General features: G+C 36.0%; 1 long non-coding RNA gene across 1 annotated transcript in view; it reads right to left on the bottom strand.

The window, feature by feature from the left end:
• The window catches only part of LOC107676679 (uncharacterized), an 18,322-nt gene extending 9,731 nt beyond the window's left edge, over positions 1-8,591 (bottom strand). The window contains exon 1 of the long non-coding RNA XR_001632762.1: positions 8,515-8,591. This is a non-coding gene — a long non-coding RNA (uncharacterized LOC107676679). The remainder of the gene's footprint in view (positions 1-8,514) is intronic.
• Positions 8,592-9,084: the final 493 nt, after the last annotated feature.

The raw sequence follows: 9,084 nt of genomic DNA, 5'->3' as shown, positions 1-9,084 counted from the left end.
CACACACACACACACCCCACCCCTCAGATTAATAGGCAGTGTTATCCTCAGTTAGGTTACTTCTATGGACTTATTTGGCCAGATAAAAATAATTACCAGCCATTGATTCAAAAGTCTTCTCCAATGTTCGTTATTTTCCAGACTGACATAATGGGATTCTGTAAATGCCATTCGTGCAGCCATTTGTGTTGGGCTGCCACAAAAGGAGGCTGCTTGATTGGCAGATGAGAAATTGAAGTCATTGAAGTCATACATTAATAATCCTCCTACTTTATCTGAAGATATGGGGACTGTCAGCAGCTTCAAATTAAAAATAATCCTCCTACTTTATCTGAAGATATGGGGACTGTCAGCAGCTTCTAGCACATCAAATAAAAAATGGATCCATGCTGGATACAAGGAGGCAGACGGTGTCCACCCATCTTCACCAAGGAGAAAAAAAAAAGGAATTCTGTATATTTGAATGACTGAGAGAGAAGCAGAAAACAGCTAATGATCGCACACAGTCTCTGCATGATGAGAGTTATTTTGTGTAACTGACAGTGTGGTCTTATCATTGAAGCCTTATATTCTACAGTGAATCGTCTTTTCCCTGTTTGTTCATTGTTTTTATATCAATTTACATTTGATGGCATAGCCTATTTGTTTCTTCACTGACAATGTTATTTGATAGAAACCAAGTATGAAAAAAGGGTGTATCTCAAGCAAGGTGTTGCAAGTTTTAGGCTTACATGATCCTTAAAGGGGCTGTATGTAGAACTCAGAAACCCTTGTTATTTTCAAATAACATATCAATAGCCTGATATACTCACAGCAAATTTCTTTTTCATTCTCTGCTTTGAATAAAAAAGAAGTTGGAAAAACATTTGCAGCGATATGCTGTTAATGAACATTCAGACGCCGCCCACGCTGCTGAGAGCGACTTTTAGATGAAGATGTAAATATGTGTTGTGCGCTTTCCTCTCAATAAAATAAACATGCAACAACAATGACAGCAGTGACAAAAGCAGTTAAGACCGGCATCATGTTGGCAAATTATTATTATTAGTATATTTGAAATTAAGCACTATATATGAGACTGTAGTTTAAATTAATCCCTTTTTGCATGACATACCGATATAAGAATAACTCTTTCAGCATTAACCTGAACATTGTATAAGCATTCGTTTCATGTGTCATGGAAGAGAGGCTCTCAGGAGCGTGAGTAAATGTCACATCCTTTTGATTTCCCCGGTAAAAACATCTGGAGTCTTTCACATAAAAATCTACAGGCTTTCACAGACAACCAAGGTCGGGGAAGGTCTCATTAGTTTAAGTTTTGTAACAAGTTGCTCACACAGTGACAAAAATTCTTACATACAGCCCCTTTAAAGTCAGCATGAAATGAAAATTCACACTCTTGATTTTCTAAATGCATGTTATTTACCTTATTGTGTCTTATTATTGTTCATCTGTGCATTCATCAGCTGTCATTCATCATACCATAACTCGATCTTAACTCGGACTTCAATCATTTAGTCTGCTTAAACCCCAGCCCTCCACAATTGACTGTGAGTGCACATTCATTTTTGAGTGCAAGGCCCACATTTCAAAATCAAATCAACAACTGATTAATATAACCAAGTCCCCGAATTTTTCTTCCTTTTTTAATAATCCGTTACAGTCTGATATACGTCACAATCAGTGGCAGAGCCAGAGGGGTGTCCAGGGTGGCCCCTGACAACTGATTGGCCACCTCGGGTGCCACTCTAAAATTTAACATGCTACAATTTCATTTTCTTTGTTTAATTGTACTGAAAGAAGCATTTATTTTAGCCTCAAACTCAAGGATGCGACACATCTGGTGTGCCACATCACGCTTTATCTCATCTGGTGTAGCTTCCAGCCTCTGCTAACTCTCACGTGTGCGCTGTCATGCCACACGTTCATTTTATTACGGAGCGAAAAACATTGCAGAGCAAAGAGGACACAGACAGTGTGCTGACAGAGCAGTTTACTTTTGATAATTGGAAACTACGTCTCAGCGTTCAAATTCTGTTAGTTTTATTAAGAATTTCAATAGGTAAATAGTACCATTGTGGTGCTCTTTAGTGGTGTGATGGTTCACATGCGCTCCCGCTTTGCCTCAGTTCAAGCGAAGCAGGAGTGCGTTCTAATTAGCATGAAATAAACATGAATGAACATCTGAGGGCATGTTGAAAGATACACTACAACTTACTGAATGTATAGTGTCTCATGTAATCACTCAAGGCATGAAAAAAGGCAGCCCTGTTTGAAGTAAATTGAAGTTTTAGGTTTCCTGAACAACATTTACAAAATTCACTGTAGGCTATAAGATAATGTTAGATATTTTGCTACAACCTCTGGTTAATTATGATATATATACGAGAAATAAGTTCCAATAGACTAACATTTGAAGTTACGGTAGGACTGTATAGCTAATGTGGGGTAATGTGAAGTAATCAGTAATTGTAGGATTTATTCATGTTTTTTTGTAATGCCAGGTTGGAGTTAGCCTATACACTGATTTTCTGTCATGGTCTATGGACCTCCTGAATTAGCATTGGTCACCTACTGTATAAAACTCTAGCTCCGCCACTGGTCACAATACAGAACAATGGATCTATCGCTACTACTTTTTCATTGCAACTTCAACAATGAATGTGCTGCAATGCAATTGATCAGTCTGAAGCTCCGCCCCCTTAGTTATTGTTGCTAACTGAGACAAGCTTTAGAGAAAATCCCATTGAACTGAACTGACAAATGCCATGTACAGCGTGATTTTCATTAAAATGTGCTCATTAAAAATTAGTGTTCGTTAAAAAAACATGAACAGAACTGTTCTTAATGCTTCTACAATGCATTCACTATGATACTGTGATCTCTTTTGTTTCTATTGCCATAATATTAAGTTAGAACCTTTAATTTACCTAAATGTGAGTTTTCTGTTGATGTTATACAGGTATATTTGAAAAAATGAGGGATGACAGATGGTTTAACAACAGCATACATTTCTCAAAATATATTTAAAGATTTGTTAAAAATAAATAAATTAATTTATAAATGAACAAATAATAAAAACAAAAAATGAATCTTCCCTATTTTCTAGATACCCAGTTTCACTATATAAGTAACCTGACAACATTTTGCAGTAGTTTCATAAAATTGCATTTTAAACTGCAGAGCCTCCATAGACACATAGCCTCCATTACACCATATCCACGAAGGTGGATGGCAACAGCTGCTAAGGTACAACTTGTCAGTAACATTTTAGGCAGGGCTTTGCAAAGGGCAATTATCTGTGCATATTAGGTTTTGCTGCTGGGTTTTACAGGCAAACATCAAAGGGAGAAGGCTGTATCATTCTGCACTCATGTTTGCATATTGATTTTTCATTTTATGCCAAAAGTATCCAAAATCTGAGATATATGTTTTATTTCAAAAGTGTCCATCCAGTTCTAATACCACATTTGATTAAAATGCCTATGACTCAAGCATTCACCACATTTTTTTTTTCCTGAATGAGCAATCACAACTCATTTGTGCTCATTCCTTTAATACATAATTTGTACTTCCCTCCTTCTGTGTAGCAACTTTATATTGCACATTCTTAAGTCAATTACTGGAGAATGTAAGTCAGCCTCGGAGGAAACGCATACAGCATTTTCTGTTAGTTTCTCCTCTTCTTTCAGCTGGAGTTTCAACGAGTGAACAGTCAAAAAAGCTTGTCTGTCTGCTCTCCCACTGATCCTAGAACAGCCGGCAGGGTCCCTGCTTGTATTGATTTCCTGTAAAGCAGCATTTGAGCCTCTGGTTCTCAGAGACACGAGGAGTCTACGTGTCCTCTGTGCTTCTGTCCAAGCTCTGATGGGGTTCAACCTCCAAGGAGCACAACAGCACAGAGGATTCAAACCTAATTATTATTGCATTGCACCAGGGACCTATTGCAGTCATGTGCTGAGGGCAATCGCAAACCAGGTTAGATTACAGACCTCAAGACATATTTGCGAAGGAGGATCTATGGATGAAAAAGCCATCTTGCCTGATCAAATATGCCAAGTATAATTTACTAATATTTAGCCTATTTGTCTACTTAAATCCATCTATGAGTCCCTAATTGAATGTTTACAGAGAATTAAGAGGATCCGTCTCAGTTCTAACCAATACTGAATGCCAATGAAGGATGCATACTAATAAGCAAGCCCATATGGAGCCCGTTTTTATTTTGCATTTAATTTAATTAATTTTTATTATTATTTTTTTTTTCTGCTCTGACTGGGGGAAAAATTTGTGGAATGCATTTAAATATGGTGAAATATGTTAAATGGAGCTGAGAACTACACTCTAATTGGTAGCTGAAACATAATTCATTCAGCCAAAAACATTTAATAAATCAACACATGAGGGAATGACAGACGTTCTAATTCTGTGGAAATCTGTGGAGCTTTCTGAAGAATTCTGTGGGCGCAGATTCAGTGTGGATCTGCTAATAAGGCTATGCGTTTATTCTAGGACACAGACATGACATAGGTGTAATATATTTTTTTAGGTCACATGAGATAACTTTTTTGAATAAACTGTAATATATATTTTTAATAATTATGTTAAAAAAACTCTTATGCTTATACCAGGTTGGATTTATTTGATCAAAAATACAGTAACAATAACAGTAATATGAAATATTATTACAATTTAAAATAATTGTTTTCTATATGTACAGTATTTTATTTTCTGCTCAAATACTATCAGTTATTATTGGTGCTCATTTATTAATACTGGTTATTATTATTTTTATCGATGTTGAAAACGGTTGATCTGCTTAATATTTTTGCGGAAACGGTGATAATTTTTTTCAGGATTCTTTGATGAATAGAAAGTAAAAGAAAAGAAAAAACAGCATTTATTTGAAATAGTAATCTTGTGTAACATTTGAAATGTCTTTACTGTCACTTTTGACCAATTGAATGCACCCTTGCTGAATAAAAGTATTTATTTATGTATGCATGCATATATGTATGTATGTTCTTATTTTCTTATTTCCCCCAAACCTCTGAATGGTAGTGTATCACAGTTTCCACAAAAATAGCAGCAAAAACTGTTTTCAGCATTAATAATATTAAGAAATGTTTCTTGAGCTCCAAATCAGCATATTAGAATGGTTTCTGATAGATCATGTGAAACTGAAGCAATGGCTGCTGAAAATTCAGCTTTGCATCACAGGAATAAATAATATTTTAAAATGTATTTCAAAAAAATATTTTCAGTTGAATTAATGAAATAATATTTCACAATATAACTTTTTTGTTGTTGTTTTGATCAAATAAATGCAGCCTCCGTGAGCATAAGAGAGGTCTTTCAAAAACATAAATAAATCTTAATTATTTCAAAATGGTGACTGGTAGTTTATCAAATCAACAAATCAAAGATTTTCGGTGGCAATGTAAAACTGAAACAAATGGGCAAGTGACAATTCCACAACTGCCCCAAAATGCTTTCACACTGACTCTAAGCCAGCAGACATCCTTATTGTTGAGCCCTGGAAATATTCTGTCATATCTACTTTTGTACAAGCCATAAATAAATGGTTTTCACTGGCAAAGTTGTCTGATAACAGGTTTGCACTGACAAAACACCTGCATAATTGACCACATTTTGGTATATGCCTAAATAGGCTGAGTGAACAGAATACATTTTTATCTGTTAAACAGTAATCGAGTCATTTGTGTTAGCTGATATATCACAGAACAGAAGACCCCTGATTGTTGAACACTGCATCACTGAACGAAGCAATGGCCTTGGTTGTAAAATTGTGTCTGGGCTGGTTTAGTGAGAGAGACAATTTCTTTCATCCCCTGTAGCGAGCAGTTAAAGATCAGGCAAGGCCGCCCAATCATTGCTCCAGATTGCCTATCAATTTTACTCAGTGTTAACTTTCTGTGTGGAGATGTGGGGTTATTTTTATCAGTAGGCTGTAGTTAAAGACATACAGGGCCTGAAAGGATTGTATTTAGCTTGATTTTGCCAAATGTGCTCAAACCTTAATGAAGCACTGGTTTACTCCTCCACCTCGTGCATTACATTTCGACCAATTAACTAGCTGTTTCCATCCACCTATTTTTATGCGCATTTTGGATTATCGCATAAAAAAACGCTGGATGGAAACGCCAAGTTGCGCATAAATTCCAAAAATGCGCATAAAAAACGTATGTGCACAACTGAGTAGGATAAACTTTTTATCCGTTAAGAAAAAATGCACATAAACTATGATGGAAACACATTTACCGAATAAATTCCACCATGTGCATTGAAAAAGTTACGTGACTTTGCGCTATGAGACGGGATAAATTGATCTCGTTCACAGCATCTATATGTTGTTTTGGTCGTTCTGAAATGCCTGAGGAATGTCTGTCATCAAAGTATTTCTGTATAATTACTATCTTACATGACTGTGTTCCCAAACAGAAGGCATATATGTATGTATGTTCTTATTTTCTTATTTCCCCCAAACCTCTGAATGGTAGTGTATCACAGTTTCCACAAAAATAGCAGCAAAAACTGTTTTCAGCATTAATAATATTAAGAAATGTTTCTTGAGCTCCAAATCAGCATATTAGAATGGTTTCTGATAGATCATGTGAAACTGAAGCAATGGCTGCTGAAAATTCAGCTTTGCATCACAGGAATAAATAATATTTTAAAATGTATTTCAAAAAAATATTTTCAGTTGAATTAATGAAATAATATTTCACAATATAACTTTTTTGTTGTTGTTTTGATCAAATAAATGCAGCCTCCGTGAGCATAAGAGAGGTCTTTCAAAAACATAAATAAATCTTAATTATTTCAAAATGGTGACTGGTAGTTTATCAAATCAACAAATCAAAGATTTTCGGTGGCAATGTAAAACTGAAACAAATGGGCAAGTGACAATTCCACAACTGCCCCAAAATGCTTTCACACTGACTCTAAGCCAGCAGACATCCTTATTGTTGAGCCCTGGAAATATTCTGTCATATCTACTTTTGTACAAGCCATAAATAAATGGTTTTCACTGGCAAAGTTGTCTGATAACAGGTTTGCACTGACAAAACACCTGCATAATTGACCACATTTTGGTATATGCCTAAATAGGCTGAGTGAACAGAATACATTTTTATCTGTTAAACAGTAATCGAGTCATTTGTGTTAGCTGATATATCACAGAACAGAAGACCCCTGATTGTTGAACACTGCATCACTGAACGAAGCAATGGCCTTGGTTGTAAAATTGTGTCTGGGCTGGTTTAGTGAGAGAGACAATTTCTTTCATCCCCTGTAGCGAGCAGTTAAAGATCAGGCAAGGCCGCCCAATCATTGCTCCAGATTGCCTATCAATTTTACTCAGTGTTAACTTTCTGTGTGGAGATGTGGGGTTATTTTTATCAGTAGGCTGTAGTTAAAGACATACAGGGCCTGAAAGGATTGTATTTAGCTTGATTTTGCCAAATGTGCTCAAACCTTAATGAAGCACTGGTTTACTCCTCCACCTCGTGCATTACATTTCGACCAATTAACTAGCTGTTTCCATCCACCTATTTTTATGCGCATTTTGGATTATCGCATAAAAAAACGCTGGATGGAAACGCCAAGTTGCGCATAAATTCCAAAAATGCGCATAAAAAACGTATGTGCACAACTGAGTAGGATAAACTTTTTATCCGTTAAGAAAAAATGCACATAAACTATGATGGAAACACATTTACCGAATAAATTCCACCATGTGCATTGAAAAAGTTACGTGACTTTGCGCTATGAGACGGGATAAATTGATCTCGTTCACAGCATCTATATGTTGTTTTGGTCGTTCTGAAATGCCTGAGGAATGTCTGTCATCAAAGTATTTCTGTATAATTACTATCTTACATGACTGCGTTCCCAAACAGCAGGCATCCACCTCTAAAAGCAATGACCGCATTTATTGTGTTACGTCTGCTCTCTCTGAAGTGCAAGTAATTTATTACAAATGAAAATTATTATATTCAGTGGTTTCTCCTAGTTTTCTTAGAGATATTTAGTGCCAGTTTATCAGGAAGTGACGATTTTGTTCTCTTTGACTCGTTGGATGGAAACGGTGCTTTATTCGCAAATGTTTTATGCGATATTCCAGTTTTGCGCATAAGTTAAATTCGCATCTTTGGATGGAAACATAGCTACTCATGCATATTGAGCTTTTATCAGATGCTGTTTCCTGTATTTGGGTGGATAATGAACAAGCTCTACACTGGACTCAATTCTTTAAAACACAGAAAGCAGAAAATAAAACCATTTATGATACTTGCTTAACATTTTTACTAGCATGACCTCATTTTGCATTGCTGTGCCGTTCAGCACAAGCGCTTCTGTCGGAACCCATTTCTCGTTACAAAATTTGTTCCCCTGTAGACAAGACGTTTGTATATATTTTATGTGGTCGAGATGCTTGGATGGTGTTTGAGGAAAAGTTAAAGTGATATCTGATTGCAGTCTGTAAAGTACCTGTTAAACAGTGAATATTTTTGAGGCAGCAGTAGGTGTACTGAAGCACTCTTGCAAGATTGTGATGAATATTTCTGAAAAACAGGAGAGAAAACCAGAATCATCCATTACTAATGCATCTACTATGTGCTATGCAAAGAGAATTTCTCACACCAGTCATACAGCAAACTCAGAGATATCTGAAACGTTCTCTCCTAGTTAGTCTAACAGCGGAAGGTCGCCACCTTCGCTTATTTTCACGCAGACATACAACTGGCAAGGAGGAGAACTGCTTAAAGCAAAAACTGCGTGTATCTCAAGTCAAGTTGAGCTTTATTGTCATTCTGCTGCATGTGGGGACATACAGTGGAACGAAATGTCGTGCCTCACAGGACCACGGTGTTACATAAATACAGGCATACAACAATGAAGTAAAACAGTAAAAACCTATACAGTAAAGCAGTAAAAACCTATACACAACTAACCTACTGACTGATTTTGATTATAAATATACTATATATATATATATATATATAAATGTTTACCAATAAAATGTTTAATTTTCATTAATTAAAAGATAAATTAAATGAA

This window comes from Sinocyclocheilus anshuiensis, unplaced genomic scaffold, assembly GCF_001515605.1.
Source record: "Sinocyclocheilus anshuiensis isolate Anshui unplaced genomic scaffold, SAMN03320099.WGS_v1.1 scaffold76, whole genome shotgun sequence".
Classification (NCBI taxonomy): Eukaryota; Metazoa; Chordata; class Actinopteri; order Cypriniformes; family Cyprinidae; genus Sinocyclocheilus; species Sinocyclocheilus anshuiensis.
The sequence above is the reverse complement of the archived record's forward strand: the minus strand, read 5'-3'. Positions and strand labels throughout refer to the sequence as shown.